This window comes from Schistocerca cancellata, chromosome 1 (assembly GCF_023864275.1).
Source record: "Schistocerca cancellata isolate TAMUIC-IGC-003103 chromosome 1, iqSchCanc2.1, whole genome shotgun sequence".
NCBI classification, from domain to species: Eukaryota; Metazoa; Arthropoda; class Insecta; order Orthoptera; family Acrididae; genus Schistocerca; species Schistocerca cancellata.
This window is the reverse complement of record NC_064626.1, coordinates 560205144-560221694: the sequence shown is the minus strand read 5'-3', so window position 1 is coordinate 560221694 and position 16551 is coordinate 560205144. Positions and strand designations below refer to the sequence as shown.

General features: G+C 36.7%; 1 long non-coding RNA gene across 1 annotated transcript in view; it reads left to right on the top strand.

Annotated features, from left to right (window-relative positions):
* Nucleotides 1-13770, top strand: part of LOC126181063 (uncharacterized) — a 39830-nt gene extending 26060 nt beyond the window's left edge. The window contains exon 4 of the long non-coding RNA XR_007536696.1: nt 12239-13770. This is a non-coding gene — a long non-coding RNA (uncharacterized LOC126181063). The remainder of the gene's footprint in view (nt 1-12238) is intronic.
* The last annotated feature ends 2781 nt before the right edge of the window (nt 13771-16551 follow it).

Genomic DNA, 16551 nt, shown 5'->3' with positions numbered 1-16551 from the left:
GGTGCAGCAGTGACATAGTAGCACTGTGTCATTGTCAGTGAATTTATCCAAGAACATTTTCTGGGCTATGTTTTGAGATGTAGGTACTTCTGTAGACTGCTCCCTCACTTGGCTCACTTACACAGCTTGGGACATATCTGTACTGGAGCCGATACAACATACCTCTTTCAAGGGCCTTTTTCTTCCACACCTATGGCATTTTATGTGTTGATGGGGAAAGCATTGCCTGTATGATATAGGACACAATGTTTATAGCTGGGCAACAGTGTTGCTGCTGACGTGGCTTATTGCCACTGATGTAGTTGTTTATGAGGTTGTCTGGGCCACTGACGTGGTGGGGGCCCTGCCAGAGGGACGTAACACCCGTATAACTGGTGCCAAGAGTTGCCTGCCATGATGTCTTCTTTCATCATAAACAAATTCTGTGTTGCATGGAGAGTTTTGTGGGCTTCAGCTATTTGCATAATTTCCATCAGAAATTGATCTGATTTCTTCAATATGTGGTTTCTCACTTCTGAGTCTGGCATTAGCCACAATATCGCGTTCTTGAGTGGTCATAGGGTAGCTTACATGCTGGAGTCTGCTGTGGTCATGTTGTTGGGTTGGATTTATTGAGTTACTTATGTTATGGATATTTTTGTAGTGGTACTTTCCGAGTGGGACACTGGGCCCATGTCACAAAAAAGGAGACAAAACATTAGTAAAAAACGCATGACCCATTTCATTATTGTTAATATTTTGAATTTGTATTAAAAAACATGTAAAATAATTTTTATGCACTCAGTAGCAAACAGTTTGGATTGCAGTTATGATAATCAACTGAAAAAACGTAATATTTACCTTGACAACTGATATCTGTTGTCAATAAATCAACAGTCACTACCATTGGGAATATTTTATGACTTGGATAAGCCTTTGGATTGTGTGGAACATGATACCTTCGAACAAAAATTGAAATATTATGTAATAGTAAATGTAACATGTTCATGATTTTTTTATCTGAATGACAGGAAGTATCATTTCCAGGTCAATAATATAACAGAAACTGAGAATTTGAAGCAATCAGACATGGTGTATCATAAGGCTTCTCTGTTGTTTTTGATATTTATAAATGGTCTTTCACTGGCAGAAGCAGTTTTTTCATTTTTTCAGATGATAGAAGTATAGAAATAACAAGTAATACCAGTTCCATTAGTAAGTCTATTGGACATGCAGACGGATGATAAAATGTAACAATATGTATAACATTGCACACATCAGTGAGGACACCTGCGACGGAACAAGGGTGAAATTGTAGGCCAGTCGCATGAGTTTCCACAGTGAGATAGATATAAGGCCACCTGGTCTCTGGCTCCTGAGTGCTGTTAGCTGACTCACCTCTACAAGTGGACTCTGCAGTGCTGACTATTTACTTTGTAGTTAGTGTGATGGATCATGGACTTGAGGCACTGCTGCTGTGTGCAGTCCAGTCTCAGTGGCCAGAGACAGTGGTCATGTGTGTGCGAGTTGTGTTTGTGTGAATGTGTTTGTGTCTTCTACTTTAGAAGAAGGGCTTTTGACTGAAAGTTAACATGTGTAGCAGTCTTTTTGTTGTTCCTGTCTGCGACTCAACATCTCCTCTATATGGTGAGTAGCAATCTATCCTTCTCATAATATTAAACTACAGTCATTAATTGTCCTACCAAAATTTCTCATATGCAGTTCTGCTTTTAATTCACTTTTACTTCTGATTACTTTTCACTTGATAAATTTATAAGCATGGTCAAGTTCCCTACATTCTACAGCTAAGTTCATGAATGCCAGGGTTATATCTATACAAGTTTCCTGTACAACAAGAATGCTACTATCTGCCGCAATTAAATATTCCTCTTTAACAGCTGGACTAACTTTAAAATTAATTTCTTTTACTGTGCTATCAAAAGTGATGTATGTTTCTGTTAATTTGTTGCTTATTTATTCACCACTCTTCTGTATTTCAAATCTTAAAGAGTCACTGCTGGATTTCATTGTAGATTTTACTGTACACTGCAGTTCCAACTTTGAAGGGTCATTATTGGATTTTATTTCAGATTTCAAGTTGGCTGCCATGCATTTCATGCATTTTAGCTAAAATTTTTCTTAACAAGTTTACTGGACTTTCATACATTGTGATTTTTACTACTATGTTCACAGACTAGGTATTTGATTCAAAAATAAAAAGTCTTGTACTTTATATACATATCTTGAATTATGCTCTGGTACATTGTTTGCATGTCCTCTGCTAGCTTTCTAATTTTCATTCATCGCCTCGATTAGTCCACTTCCAGGTTGAAATATTTTTGTGTCTTTTTCCTGTAGGGTCTCATTTTTAGATCATACTTCAGAATAAAGTATTTTTCATTGTCTGAAATAAAATGCAAAATTAATATCTTCACTACAACAAAGGATCCTGGCACAAGACCCACATCTAAAACTACTGTAACACAAAAATTAGTAATGAAATGAGAAAGTAAAATTTTCTGAGGTCAAACAGTTCACATTACTCAGTCATGCGGATGTATTAACAGCCACCAGCTAGGAAGCATTAACCAAACTGCCCTTGTACTGTTATGTAAGGTGAAACAATACCTAGAAGGACTTTGACTAACCAGTAAAGATACCATAACAAATTTGTTAAGCATATGTAGCAGAAATGAAGGCCACTGATGACTAGAGAAGAGCAGAACTGATTCAGTCAATACAAATGACATTATAGAATGGAACATTCCCTTGATGACATAAATACTCCACCCTCAGTATCATAGGGCACTTGGTCTATGGTGTTCATATTGTTCACACACAATTCTCTGGTAATGATGTGGTTGTATCTTGTGTGTGAATTGTTCTGGTGTTGCTCTTACATGAGATTAGCAACCTGTAGCCATAGATGATGAAGTCCAGCATCCAGTACTGAAGTCAGAACAGCAGCCAGCACTGATGGATAGTACAGAGGTCTACCAATATGGCTCTGACCTGTGGTAGAAGCTGCCCTAAAACACCAGTGTCATATGAGTCTGACAGCCTACTGTACTGATGGGCCAGGTTCATCACCACGGCATCCAACTTTGCAGTCCACCAATTGGGACAATTTGGGAAGTGATCTGTGATGGATTGAGTAAGCCCAGAAATGGCATGTGTAACAAAGAGAAGCATCATGGTTGCTGCCATCTTCAAACAGGCCTGCCTCACCGGCAGGTGGCGAACTGGTGCACCGTGGTGCCACTAACTTCCACACTGAGCTGATGAAGTGTTCTTGGCAGCTTTTAGTCCACTGTTGGATTCAGCAGATAGCTCTCTGGATTATGTAGCCACCAGCCATTACATAAGACATGGCAAGGACTTGTATATTTTGAATAATAAATGGAATAACCTTGAATACTGTTTTATTGCATCTAACAGTGCCACACTGGTCCTCAGTCTCCATCCTGACAAAACAGTAAGGGTCTTCTGCCAGTCCAATCAATAAGAATATATTATAATGATGACAAAGAAGCATTCATATTTCTTTATCAGTACTACCTAATTTGTAAAGGCTAAATACAGTAAGACCTCCCTTGGGACTTATACCTAGTTAGTACGTGGCTGGCAACAATGGGCCCTGAGCTGAGTCCTCGCATTGCTTCCACTTACTTATGCCAGGCTCCTCACTTTCATCTTTCCTATCTGGCCATCCTCGGCCAACTCTTGTTCTTTTCCGACCCTGACACTATTAGGTTTTGAGGGCTAGGAGTTGTCCATTTTCCAACCTACACTTCTCAGGCACAGGTGGCACCTGTACTCCAGAGGAGCGGCCAAAGGCGTCTGTACTGTACCCCATGTTAGGGGTGGCCTGGAAAGTTATATCACCAATCTGTTCTGAAGCAAGTGTGGCGATTATGCTTCTCACCTCTGAGTCATGATGTGGGTCAGTAAGGTAAAATGTTCCAGAGTTAAAATAGCCCCACGTTCGGATCTCCAGGTGGGAGCTGCTTCAGTGTCACAAAACCCTAAGTCTAAAAAACGAGAGAAGCAATGCCTTCAAATATGTACGTACAACTGCCGTACGCTAGTGGGAGATGACAGATTAATGGAAATAGAAGAGGAACTAGAGAAAATGAACTGGGACATCGTTGGTTTAAGTGAAGTGCACCATAAAGGCGAAAACTGCCTTTGCTTGAATTCAGAGGATCTCTTACATTACTGTGAAGAACCAAATGGAAAATTAAATGGAGCTGCACTTTTAGTAAACAAAACCATTGTCGACAAGATAACAGTATTAGAAGAAATTTCAAGCAGAATTGCACGCTTGGTCCTAAAAATATCAGACAGGTATAAGATCAAAATAGTTCAAGCATATGCACCTATGTCTACTCACTCAGATGAAGAGATAGACCCCTTATATGAATGTCTGAAGGAAATGTATGAGAATGGCAGAGACTGTTTTTATACATTCATAATTGGAGACTTTATTGCGAAAGTTGGAACATCCTAAGATGGTGATTCAGTTGTTGCCAAATGTGGAAATATTGGTACAATTTGCAGAATGCATGAAAACAACAATTATGAATATGTTTCTCAAGAAGCACCCAAGTCGCATATGGACTTGTAGGAGTCCTAACTTTGAAGTGAAAAATGAGATAGACTTCATTCTCATCAATAGGCCTCAAAACATTAAAGATGATCATTGATCATTGATTAGCAAGAGCAAGATTTGAATTTAATACAAAACATGAAATATTAAAATTAATTAAATGAAAAAGTAAAATTTTAAATTTCAGATATCTTGGAGAATGGAAAGAGGACTTTCAAGAAAGAATTAAGAGAAATTTAAAAGAATGTGAGGCAGAAGAAGTATCAAAGGCAATAATTACGACACCTGAAGAAGTGGGTGGCTTATGAAAATCTCAAAACCAACCCAAGAAACTGACAAATAAAACAACAGGTTTGATGGAAAACAGAAGAAGAATGAAAGTTGATACAGACAAAGATAAGATAGAACATGCAGAGCTGTGCAAAGGTCTGAGAAAGAGCATGAAAGACAACATCAAGAAGTATGAAGAAGAAACACTAAAAGCCAGTACTGAGTAGAAGTCTAGTTTAAGGAAAGCCAAGCAAATGCTTATGGTGGAAGGAATCAGCTAATGGCATTAGACACAAATCAAGGATGAATTACAGATAAGAAAAAAAAATACTTGAATATATTGAAAATTTCTATACTAGCCTATACAGTAAAATCAATGATGATACCTTGATCCTAGACAAATTGGATGCTTCTATCTCCCAAATTCCAGAAATACACCCATCAGAAGTCAAACATGCAACAGACAATATGAAAAAAGGGACTGCTCCAGGTAGTGATGACCTCCCAGTTGATGATCTTAAGTTGATGGATGAGGAATCCATAAAGTATTTAGCTAAGATATTTTCATAACATTTACAAAACCTCCACAGCCTTTGTGAGCATTACCAAAGATACTGATGAATTTCCCATTGAAAAGGGTGTAAAGCAAGGTGATTCTATACCTCCCAAACTATGTTCAGCAGTCTTAGAAAAAGCCATGTCTAAATAGAATTGGGTAGAAAAGGGAATTCAAGTTCTCAGAAAAAGGCTGAACAACTTGAGGTTTGTGGATGATATTGTCCTATTTGCAAATGACATAGAAGAACTTCAAGGATTAGTTAATGAACTTGCATTAATGTGCTCTGAAGTTGGACTAAAAACGAACATTGATAAAACCAAGATAATGATCAACAAATGGACACCTGAGGGAAGTATATCTGTTGGAAGTACACAACTCCAAAGAGTCACAGAATATATCTATCTGGGTCAACCGATAAACATGAAAGGAGATTTAAAACCAGAAATATTATGATGAATTAAACTGGGCTGCTAAGCTTATGGGAGGCACTCTTCAATTTTGAAATCTAAGATGTCGGTTGAGCTGAAGAAATCTATTTTTGACCAATGTATATTGCCAGTAATAACTTATGACTGTGAAACATGGACATTAAATGAGTTCATTGATAGGAAGCTAACAATAGCCCAAAGAGGAATGGAAAGATCAATGTTGGGTTACATGAAAGAAGACAGGAAGAGAGCAGTTGAAATAAGACGAACAAAAAATGGTTTTAAGTACTATGGGACTTAACATCTGAGGTCATCAGTCCCCTAGACTTAGAACTACTTAAACTTAATTAACTTAAGGACAACACACACATCCATGCCTGAGGCAGGAGTCGAACCTGCAAACATAGCAACAGCATAGTTCCGGACTGAAGTGCCTAGAACCGCTCAGCCACAGTGGCCAGCTAAGACGAACAACAAAGGTCACTGACATAATGGAAAGAGTGAATACATTGAAATAGCAGTGGGCTCGTCATGTTGCTCAAACCAAAGATGGTAGATGGGCTAAACAAGCCCTAGACTGGAGCCCAATTCACCAAAAAAGACCTAGAGGAAGACCACCAGACAGATGGGACAGAGATATAAGGAAGACAGTGGGATTCAATTGGCAATGGGAAGCTCAGGATCAGAAGAAATGGAAGATCTTACTGGGATGCTTTGTTACATGCTGACTCAAAGAGGCCACATCATTAAGTGATAGAACTGGATGGTGGTGGTGGTGGTGGTGATGATGAAATAAAGTAAGATGAAGAACAGTACTGCAGAATATCAGTTCCAATAGTGGTTGTGGCTGCTGCATTAGCCAAAAACAATTTTGATACTCATCTTGATTATTTGAAGACTCTGCGGCTCAACTCACCATTGAAATATGAGAGCTGTTCAATAAAGAATAATCATAATTTTTTATGTTCATAATTTCTCACACTAAAATTTAATCTTATGATATTTGGTTAGCTTAATGTGCAACAAACACACTGTAGTAGCTTCATTGTTGGGACTCCTGGTTCCCACCTGTGAGAGGCAGGCGAGGTCAGACATTTTCAGTATCGCCTACTGCTGCAATGGAGGTAACACGTGAGTGGCTTTAAAATTCTGCTTTCATCTCAACAAATCTTCATCTGAGGCCTATACAACGTTACAGGAGGCCAATGGGGAGTCTGTTCTTCTCTACAGCACAGATCGAAGGTGGTTTAAAATATTTAAAGAGGGGAGACAATCAATTTCAAAGGTGTGTGGACCCGGTGCTCCAGTTACTGCTCTTACGGAAGAAAACATCAACATTGCTGCTGTCGTTGTGAGACAGGATCAACGAATTGCCTTACGATCACTTTCTGAAATATTGAACATTTCATTGTGTGCCACCCACACATTGGGGACAGAAAAATTACACGACACGTGTTTGTGCATGATGGGTTCCAAGTTTGTTGATTCCCGAACAGAAGGACATTCGTGTGCAGGTCTGCATGCAGTAAAAGTTGATGTTAGAGGAAGATCTGGAGTTTCTTTCAAATGTAATCACTGCTGATGAAACTTGGCTACATCATTTTGATCCTGAGAGCAAAGAGCAAAGCTCAGTGTGGAAATCTCCTTCATCACCAATGCCCAAAAAAGCAAAAGTGGTTGCTTCTGCTGGGAAAGTTGTGGTTATCTCATTCTTTGATATTCATGGAATGGTTTATCAGCATGTTGTACCTGCACATACATCAGTGACTGGACAATACTACAGGCATGTCCTGAATATCCTGCGAAAATCAATGTGAAGTGTATCCTTCACCCTCCCTATAGTCAAGATTTAGCCCCATGAGACTTTTTTCTATTCCCTAACATGAAGAAACAACTCCATGGGAGGCATTATCAATCATCAGAAGCAGTGGCTGTGGAGGCAATTTTGAAGGAGCTCTCAAAAAATGGTTTCCAGCAAGTATTTGAAGACTGGCAGAAACACTGGAACAAGTACATCACATTCATGGGAGACTACTTTGAGAAGGGCCATCAAAACTATGAGGATGAGTAAAGGTTCATTGTCAAAAAACAAAAAAAAAATATGATCATTCTTTATTGAACAGCCCTCATATATTCTAAGGTATGAGGTATGAGGTCTGGGTATGTGGAGTTTCAGGGAAGATATTAATTTGCAATTGAAACAATCTCATAATTTAAGGCCAGGCACAACATCATCTACAATTAACTTCACATTCTAAAATTTAAGTTCTTCACTAAGGAAGCCATACTTAAATGAACACTGATTTCACAACTGATGAGAATGCATTGCTTTTCACTTCCATGTTTCATTAGTAGTTATAGAATTACATATAAATAACATTTGTTTTACACACAGATTCACAGTAATCAGTTCAAAAACTGCAACTCCACCTCATGACTTCAACAAAACTAGACTCAACAATTTTCTACCAAATGTACACAAAGACTGACTCTTAAAAAACTAAACAAAGACATTACAGCTCATTTTATTTTACAGGTCCGTCTTGATCACATAAATTTTTACATTTCACTATGACTGGTTTTGGCTACTGCCATCTTCAGGTCATAAAATATTCTGATGTAGTATCAATGTCAAACTAAACACATAGGTATATAGTAAGCACTTACTATGACCTGAATCTTATTTCGGTGAAAATTTCCTCCAATGGCTGACACTCCATTATCATCCCCATTTGACCTCTAATTCTGGACATTAATCTGGCCAGCGACATCTCCCGTTCCCAGGCAGGATGTCCACATTGTCACCTGACTGGATGCAAGATTTTTTCATCGGTGGCATTGCCTGCTCTGCACCTTTGTGAGGGTGGGGGTGTCTCTGTGGTGATGATCAACCATTAGAACACTATCATTCATCTTTGATATTTTGATCTTTGACTCTGCTCTCTTTTGTCTTTGCATCTGCTGTGCACCATTACAAGTTGTTCAGTTGTATTGTGCATCTATGTTTCATTAAAGTTATTGATAATGAATCACTTGTTGGTGTTTCACATTTTCTACCACATCACTGTTATGACTGGAATTACTACAGGTTCTTTAAAATCAAAGATAAAAATGTATTTCCAAAATATTACTGAAAACTTAAAAGGGAATCAAATCTCAAATACATGTTCCCAAACATATTGATCCCAGTGGCTCCCTTTTGAGCATAGACTTGCAGTTTTCAGAAAAAAATAATTGAACAATGAATGGAATCATAAATTTTGTTTATAAGTATATGTATTGTAATCTACTACTGAACAGGTCACTGTGTTATAGGTTCATTATAGGTACTTTATGTTCAAATGGAAATATGGATGTACTGACAGTTATAAAAGTGCCTACATCTGGCACAAACACCTACAGTGGGAAAGACAATTATATCACAGGCCATTTCTGTGAACTTTTGCAATGGGCAAATATATGGCTCACTCTCAATTGCTATTATCCAACTTACCTCTACAACTGGGCTGCTACTGGTACTGTTGTTTGTCTGTACCAAATTAGCCTTCTGTTGCATAGCGTCTTGGTTGATCAGCATATTGTTTCTACCACTACACAACTTAAGTGTAACTGTGCTTAATATCAATTTCCAAACGCATGTATAATAAGGAAGTAGTATTGTAAACTGGGGTGAGGTTGGTCCTACAGGGTAACATTGTTCCACTGTGGGTAGTTTGTTATAAATTTGTTTCCTGACAGACCTAGTGGGGAAATTATCAATTTGATGATTGGCATCTACTGTAGAATGTACGTTGGTAACATTGCAACTGGTGTTTAGAATTTCAGGAAAATTCCGCTAGGGTCAGCACTAGTATGTTTTGGATCAATAATTTTCTAGGGGGAAAAAATGAACCTTTCATGTTTGTGACCCAGAAGATAGCAGACAATAATCTGGTAGCAAGTATTTGGTGCTTAATACTGTGCTAATGAAGTTACAGTTTGAGTTTTAATGCTGAAAGCTCATATTTCTCAAATAATTGATATATAAGTGAAAGAGGTAATTTTGAGGTTAGCAAGGGGTGATTTTGGTCCTAGAAGAATGTCATCCCATTGTCTACTTCAGTAATAAAATGTTGACATAACATAATATTTAACAGACTTTCTTAACCTGAAGTGTGTTAAATGTTTTCCATTTCTTGCCTATCAGTTCACAATCTCCAGAAAGCCAAAACATGTACCTGGATCTCATTCATATGTTGAGTATCCACCAGAAACTTTACAAAAATGCCTGAAGACATCAAATGCAAGCATCTCTCACATCATGCAGCTGCGGAGAAATATGGTATAATTCAGCCAATTGAACAAATCAATTGAAGGGTACACACAGCTCTGTTATTGGAGGGTGAAGGGTGCTTACTCAAGAGGAAGAAGAGAGTTTCAAGAACAATGTCTTGAAACTTACAGAATTTGGGTTTCCTGTCACTAAAACAGATTTAAAGATTTTGTGCCAAATAGTTCTTACTGAAAACAGACAGAAGTGTTCCCAGGTTTAAAAATAGTTTTCCAGGTTCAGATTGGGTGCCATCATTTTTAAAATGCCATCCCAGTCTGAAAGCGCGTGTTTCTTCAAATACAAAAAGGGTATGAGCTGCTTCAGCGAAGAAGTGCTTGAAGAGTACCAAGGCAATCCGGCAAGAAAAGTTAACAATATTCCACCAGCACACATATGGAATTATGATGACAAACCTTTGAGACAACCGAGTGAGGTGGCGCAGTGGTTAGACACTGGACTCGCATTCGGGAGGACAATGGTTCAATCCCGCGTCTGGCCATCCTGATTTAGGTTTTCCGTGATTTCCCTAAATCACTGCAGGCAAATGCCGGGATGGTTCCTCTGAAAGGACACGGCCACTTCCTTCCCCATCCTTCCCTAATCCGATGAGACTGATGACCGCGCTGTCTGGTCTCCTTCCCCAAAAACAACCCAACACCCTTTGAGACAACCCAGACATGAGACATGTCATTTATCACAGAGGATCTAAAAATGTAGAGCAAGTTCACAATCCACAAAAATATCTGTTTTAGTGGTGTCTGCAGGCAGTGATAGTGGTGTACAGATGTTGTATACAAAGCCAAACATCTGTGGGTCATTGGTATGCTAAATGGACCCAAATATTGTCATTACAATGGAACAAGTAGTGGCTGGTTTGACAATGCCACATTTGAGACTGGTTTATGAAGGTGATGGCACCAAGACTAAAAACTTGCCCAAAAGCTTCTCACATCACTGAAAAAGTCCTAAAAGCTTAAGAAGAATTTAATATTAACTTCATATGCCTGCAATCAAATTGTACAAATGTAACACAGCCACTGGATGTTGCTGCATTTAGTCCATTGAAATTGGTATGGCAAAATATTCTCCAAGAGCAAAGAGATTTTGAGAGTGGTAGCAAAACATCTGGAATTCCTGAAGATTATTTCCTTTGTATTTAAAATAATTAACTGCAACAATCTCACTAAATGTGAAGTAAAATCTTATTTCAGATTTCAGGAAATTTTGTATATAACCCATAAATAAACTAGAACTCCTGAGCAACATTTTGACATGCGTACAGTAAGAGATTCATTTCTACTTCTGTCAAGCAAAAGAAGAAGTAGCTAAGTGTGCCTGATGGGCAGAGCATTTCTGTTGATGATTTGAGGAAGAAAACTGACATAGTAAAGCTAAAGAATCAGGCTGGACATTCAAAGAAATTGGTTGTCTAAACTGATAGTGATTATTCAACCGAGCTTGAAGATATGGAACTGGCATCTGGTGACTTGAGTGAGACCTTCAGTGATGCATAGACTGAAATGGCTACTCATGAAACATCTTGTTTGGCGTTATAAAGAATTGAAGAGTGGTGACTCTGTGGCTGTTAGATACAATGGAGAAGAGTATCCAGAGATTAGCTGGAAACTTTCTGCTAATGACAAGAGGGGACCCACTGTTAGCTGTATGATAAAGTTTGAAAGAAGATGGAAACTGCCCGCTAAAGAAGTTTCTTTACAATTTGAATGGCAAGACATAATCAGAAAAATAGTACCTTCTGCGCTGTTGAATAAAAGAGAACACTTCAGTGTACCACAGTTAAATTCTTTTGTTTAAGAGAATGATAAAGGCAAACTGATGAGGATTTACAGTGAACTTTGTAACTATTGTTCTGTTTTAATGAGATGACTTTATTATTGTACTTAATTTTGAAAAGTATTCATTATTTTTTTCTTTCTTGAGTTAATTTTGAGATTATTTGTCATTGATCTCTGTATTTTGTCCAACTAAATAATCATTTTGGATACTTGTACATAATATTTTATTTCAGTTTTCTTTAATATTCATTCAACCATAGCTGGGCTTGCATTACATTGTTCCAGAACAAAACAGTCACCTATAAGTGCAGAATTCACAACATGGACTGAACTCTCCCCAAGCTTGGGGGAAATTGTTCTACAAATTTTGGAGTATGTGTCTCAAAATGTATTAAACTTATTTTATTTCTAAAAGTAACAGATAATTCGTACATTCCTTAGGTATCACACAGTTGTATGTTTCCCAATTCTGCTCAAATTTAAATAGCTGTAAGCGAACTACTATGTAAATGGAACCCAAATGTGTATTAATCTCACCTTGGTTTGCAGTACTTGGACATATATTAATTTCAGTCCAGAACTATTGCTTATAGTATATCTGTCAAGAGCTGCTACTGTTTGGTGTCAAGGACTAACAGACAATTTTAATTTGTTTTCACTGAAAGTTTATTTGTGTTTAATAAATGTTATTACTCCTAAAGTAAGAGATACAATAGTGACCAACATATTTTGTTGTTAACACTTCCCACTGTGGTCAGATATTTCATGATTGAAGCCATGTCAAAATATCTGTGAGCTCAGTTGTGTAAATAAATGAAAAAACAGCATCTGAATCACATTTTTTTTTATTGAAGAATATCAGTTTTGATATGTCCTGTAAATTATGTTCCAGCATAGATGTGTTTCCTTATCAGCTTTGACAGCAACTGTTTGTCCTGTTTTAAGACTGTCATTTAAATTTTCTAAAATTGCTTGATTCCTTTGGTCTATGCTTAAGGATGCAATTTCAAGTTGAGTTGAACAATTACTGTAAATTAAAGGGAAATCCATTATCTATTGTGCTAAAATCTATTATTTATTACAATATAGTAAATAACTAGCTTAGCGCCCGTGCTTCACTTGTGTATACGTGTGGCCTCCACAGATTTGTTTGTTTTTCTTTAACCAGATTTTTTGTTGTTCACAAACTGCAACACATGCTAAACTTTTCACATTAATTAAGGCCATAAAATCATGGTCTTTTCCGATGTACTTTGATCAAACAGCAATTTTCTAGCTTGGGTCAAAGTTTTTGTTCATCAAGCTTTTGGTGTTCTTGTGGAGATATTTCCATACAAACTTTCACGCCCTACCAGATATTTCTTTATATCTAATTGAGAAGTGAAATATCAATTTTCATAGATTTAACTTTAAAATTTTTCAACACAAATACACATTTCCTTGAAAATTTTCATCTCCTATTTCACTCCCATAAGGGCTTGAAATCCAGAACCAGTGAAACACTTTTTTTTATTCCTAACAGAGAAGCCAAATACAAATTTTCATAGATTTAGCTTCGAAAGAGCTTTAATAATGAATACATGTTGGAAACTTGTCATCCCCTATACCACATCTTTAGGGGACTGAATTTCCAAAAACACTGAAAAATGTATTTTTTATGGGTAACTGAGAAGTTAGACACAAATCTTTATAGATGTAGCTTTAAATATGCTTTAGTAGTTTCTTTAATAACAATTTAATTTTAAAAAAAATTCATCCACTATTTTATGCCCAAAGGGGTTAAATTTCCAAAAATGCTTGAAGCGTAACAGCCCATTTAGAACCACTTAAAACATATATTCTCCAGATGAATTCGGAATTACACATGCATACAAAATATATAACTTGTTTAGAAAAAATTACAACTGCAACAATAACAGTTCGATTTCATTTACCTCAAAGTGTTGAAGCTCTGTAAATGAAGGGAACATTTTCCATGAAGGGAGCCTCTAGTAATTAATGAGATATGTAAATGCATTATTGTAATTATTTATTCAAGAAATTATATTCGAATAGTATCACAAATACGACCCAACATAGAATTGTACTTGCTGTTCTGGAATAAACACACGTTTATATATATGTATTTTCAGTTTTATATGTTAATTTTAATTGTTCGTTAATCAAAAAATGATTCTAAACAATGCCAAGGAGTGTTCAGGATTGTTTGGAATATATATAGGGGTAGCCATATTGGCAGAGTCAGTCAGTCTGGTTTTGGTTTTTGAGCAGTGAGCATGTAGCTGCTCCATTTGTATTGTAAGTATTGTTTACTTCTGTAATGATGCTTTGATTTTGTTTTGAAAGTATAATAAATATATCGAAACATTATACAAGATTGATTATTAATTTAATGTTATAGTTAAATTTACAGTGACTGTTAATGGATTTAGGACAATGACTGCAGCAGTTCATGAGTAACTATGAGTAGCTCCATTATTAAGTAAAAACAATATGAGTAATTAAGTTATGTTTTATGTGGTGGAGGAGCTGGGATGCAGTGTAATTCTGTAAACTAATCTTGTATTTTGTTACAGAGTTAATTTGTTTGTTGAAGTATTATTCCATTTTTTGAAAACTGGACAACGAAGAAAGTAGTAACACTATAAAGAAGGACTTCATGTTGTTTATGTAAAATGCAATGTGGAAAAAACTGTGAGTACAAAATTTATTTAATAGTTTACTTGTGGAAAATTTTGACTGCAGTTGTTAATATGGAGAACAATAGTGAAGTTGACCATAATGGGGAGATTAATGGAAGTATGCAAAATAGCGTAGATGTTCCTGATAACAATATGAGTATTAGTGCAACGAACCAGGAAATAGATAACATGGGAGAGGTAGTGATCACAGTAGTGTATGTTCATCCTTTTGTGGATTTGAACCAAACGTATCAGATTGGATAGTTTAGTTCAGCTTGTAGAAGAACAAAAATGATCGATTGATGAGCATAGAATCACTCTTGGTCAAAAGCTTGATTCCATTGAGAAAAAATTAGATAGACAAGGAAATCAAATTCGCGAGACAAAAGAGAATTTAGAAAGATGCTGGGAAAAGGTATATGAGAATACCAGAAATGTGTCAACTATAGAAGGGGAAATTGTTATCTTGAAACAGGAACACCAAGATTTCAAAGAGAGGTTAGATTCCAAGGAAAATTTCGAAAAAGTTGCTACTGCAGAAGTGTTACAATTGAAAAAGATCAACAAAGAATTCGTAAAGAAATTCACAGAAACAGACAAAAGTATAAAAGGTTTCACAAAAATCACAAATAATCATTTTGCAGAATTAAAAGAGGAAGTAGGAACTTGTTTAGGCCAAATTTCGAACTTCAAATCTAAACTCCAAGAAATCAAAGATTCCATTGCAACGAAATCTTTCTGTAGTTACAGCCCATTGTGGAACAATGTCAACACAAAAAATTTTCAGGGGAAGGAAATATACATCCAGTAGATTTCATGTGCCAGATAAAAGATGACTTCACCGACAAAATGAGCGATAATTTGAAAATTAAATTTTTTAAAAAGTTTTTAGATGGGGAAGCATTGTCATGGGTGAACCAAGCAATTAGACCTGAAATCTTATTCAACGATATAGAATGAACTTTCATGAGCAAATTCTGGTCAGAAGCTAAACAAGCCAGAATTGAGTCAGAATTTTTGAATGGGCCAAATTTCAAGCCGGGCAAAGGTTGCATGAAAATCTTTTGTGAACAACAATTATGAACTTTTGTGCATCTTCATAACCACTGGACAAGATGATCCAGATAGATGCATTAAAATGTAGATTGCTGCACAGGGTACAGTGGAGTCTTGTCTCCAGACCTGATGACACTTTCAAACAGTTTCTTAGGTATACAGATAAATTGGACTTAGCTTGGGAGAGAAATGACAGTTATAATGACAGACCGAATGATAGCAGGAATAACAATAACAGAGCTTTCAATGATCATTTTAACAATAGATTCAGAAATCATGACAGAAGAAATAGGGAGAGAAATGATAGGCAGAGACCAGAGAATAGGAATTTTGAACCAAGAAATAGGCAGTGGGGGCAAAATCAGGGAAACAATAGTAACAATTTCGAAAATAGAAGAAATGGTCCGGTAAACCAAGACCTGCCTCTTTCGGAGCCTGGCGAAATGGGGCAAACATACATTGGGATTATAATCACGCACACTGTAATAACTTCAGAAGGGGAAGAGGCAGAACAAATAGGACATACCAAAATATTGTACCCAGTATACAATCTAAAGTGAATAAAATAAAGTTTGATAGGGCACTTTTGGAAATTTTTTATCTGAAAACAAAGATGAACAAAAAAGTAGAAAAACTGAATTTTAATTAGAAGAAAACACTTTGACAAATTTCTTTAACAGTAGTAATGCAGTAGTAATTGCTGACAGTAACGAGAACAGATCTGATGAGTATGGTTTAGTGAGAATGTTGAGTGACTGTGAAATGAGTGAAAAAGCTGATACTGGTGCTGTAAGTGTGGAAGCTGATGTTCATGTACTTGGCAATGAAAATGAGAATGACAGTGTAATTCCAGATGAAATT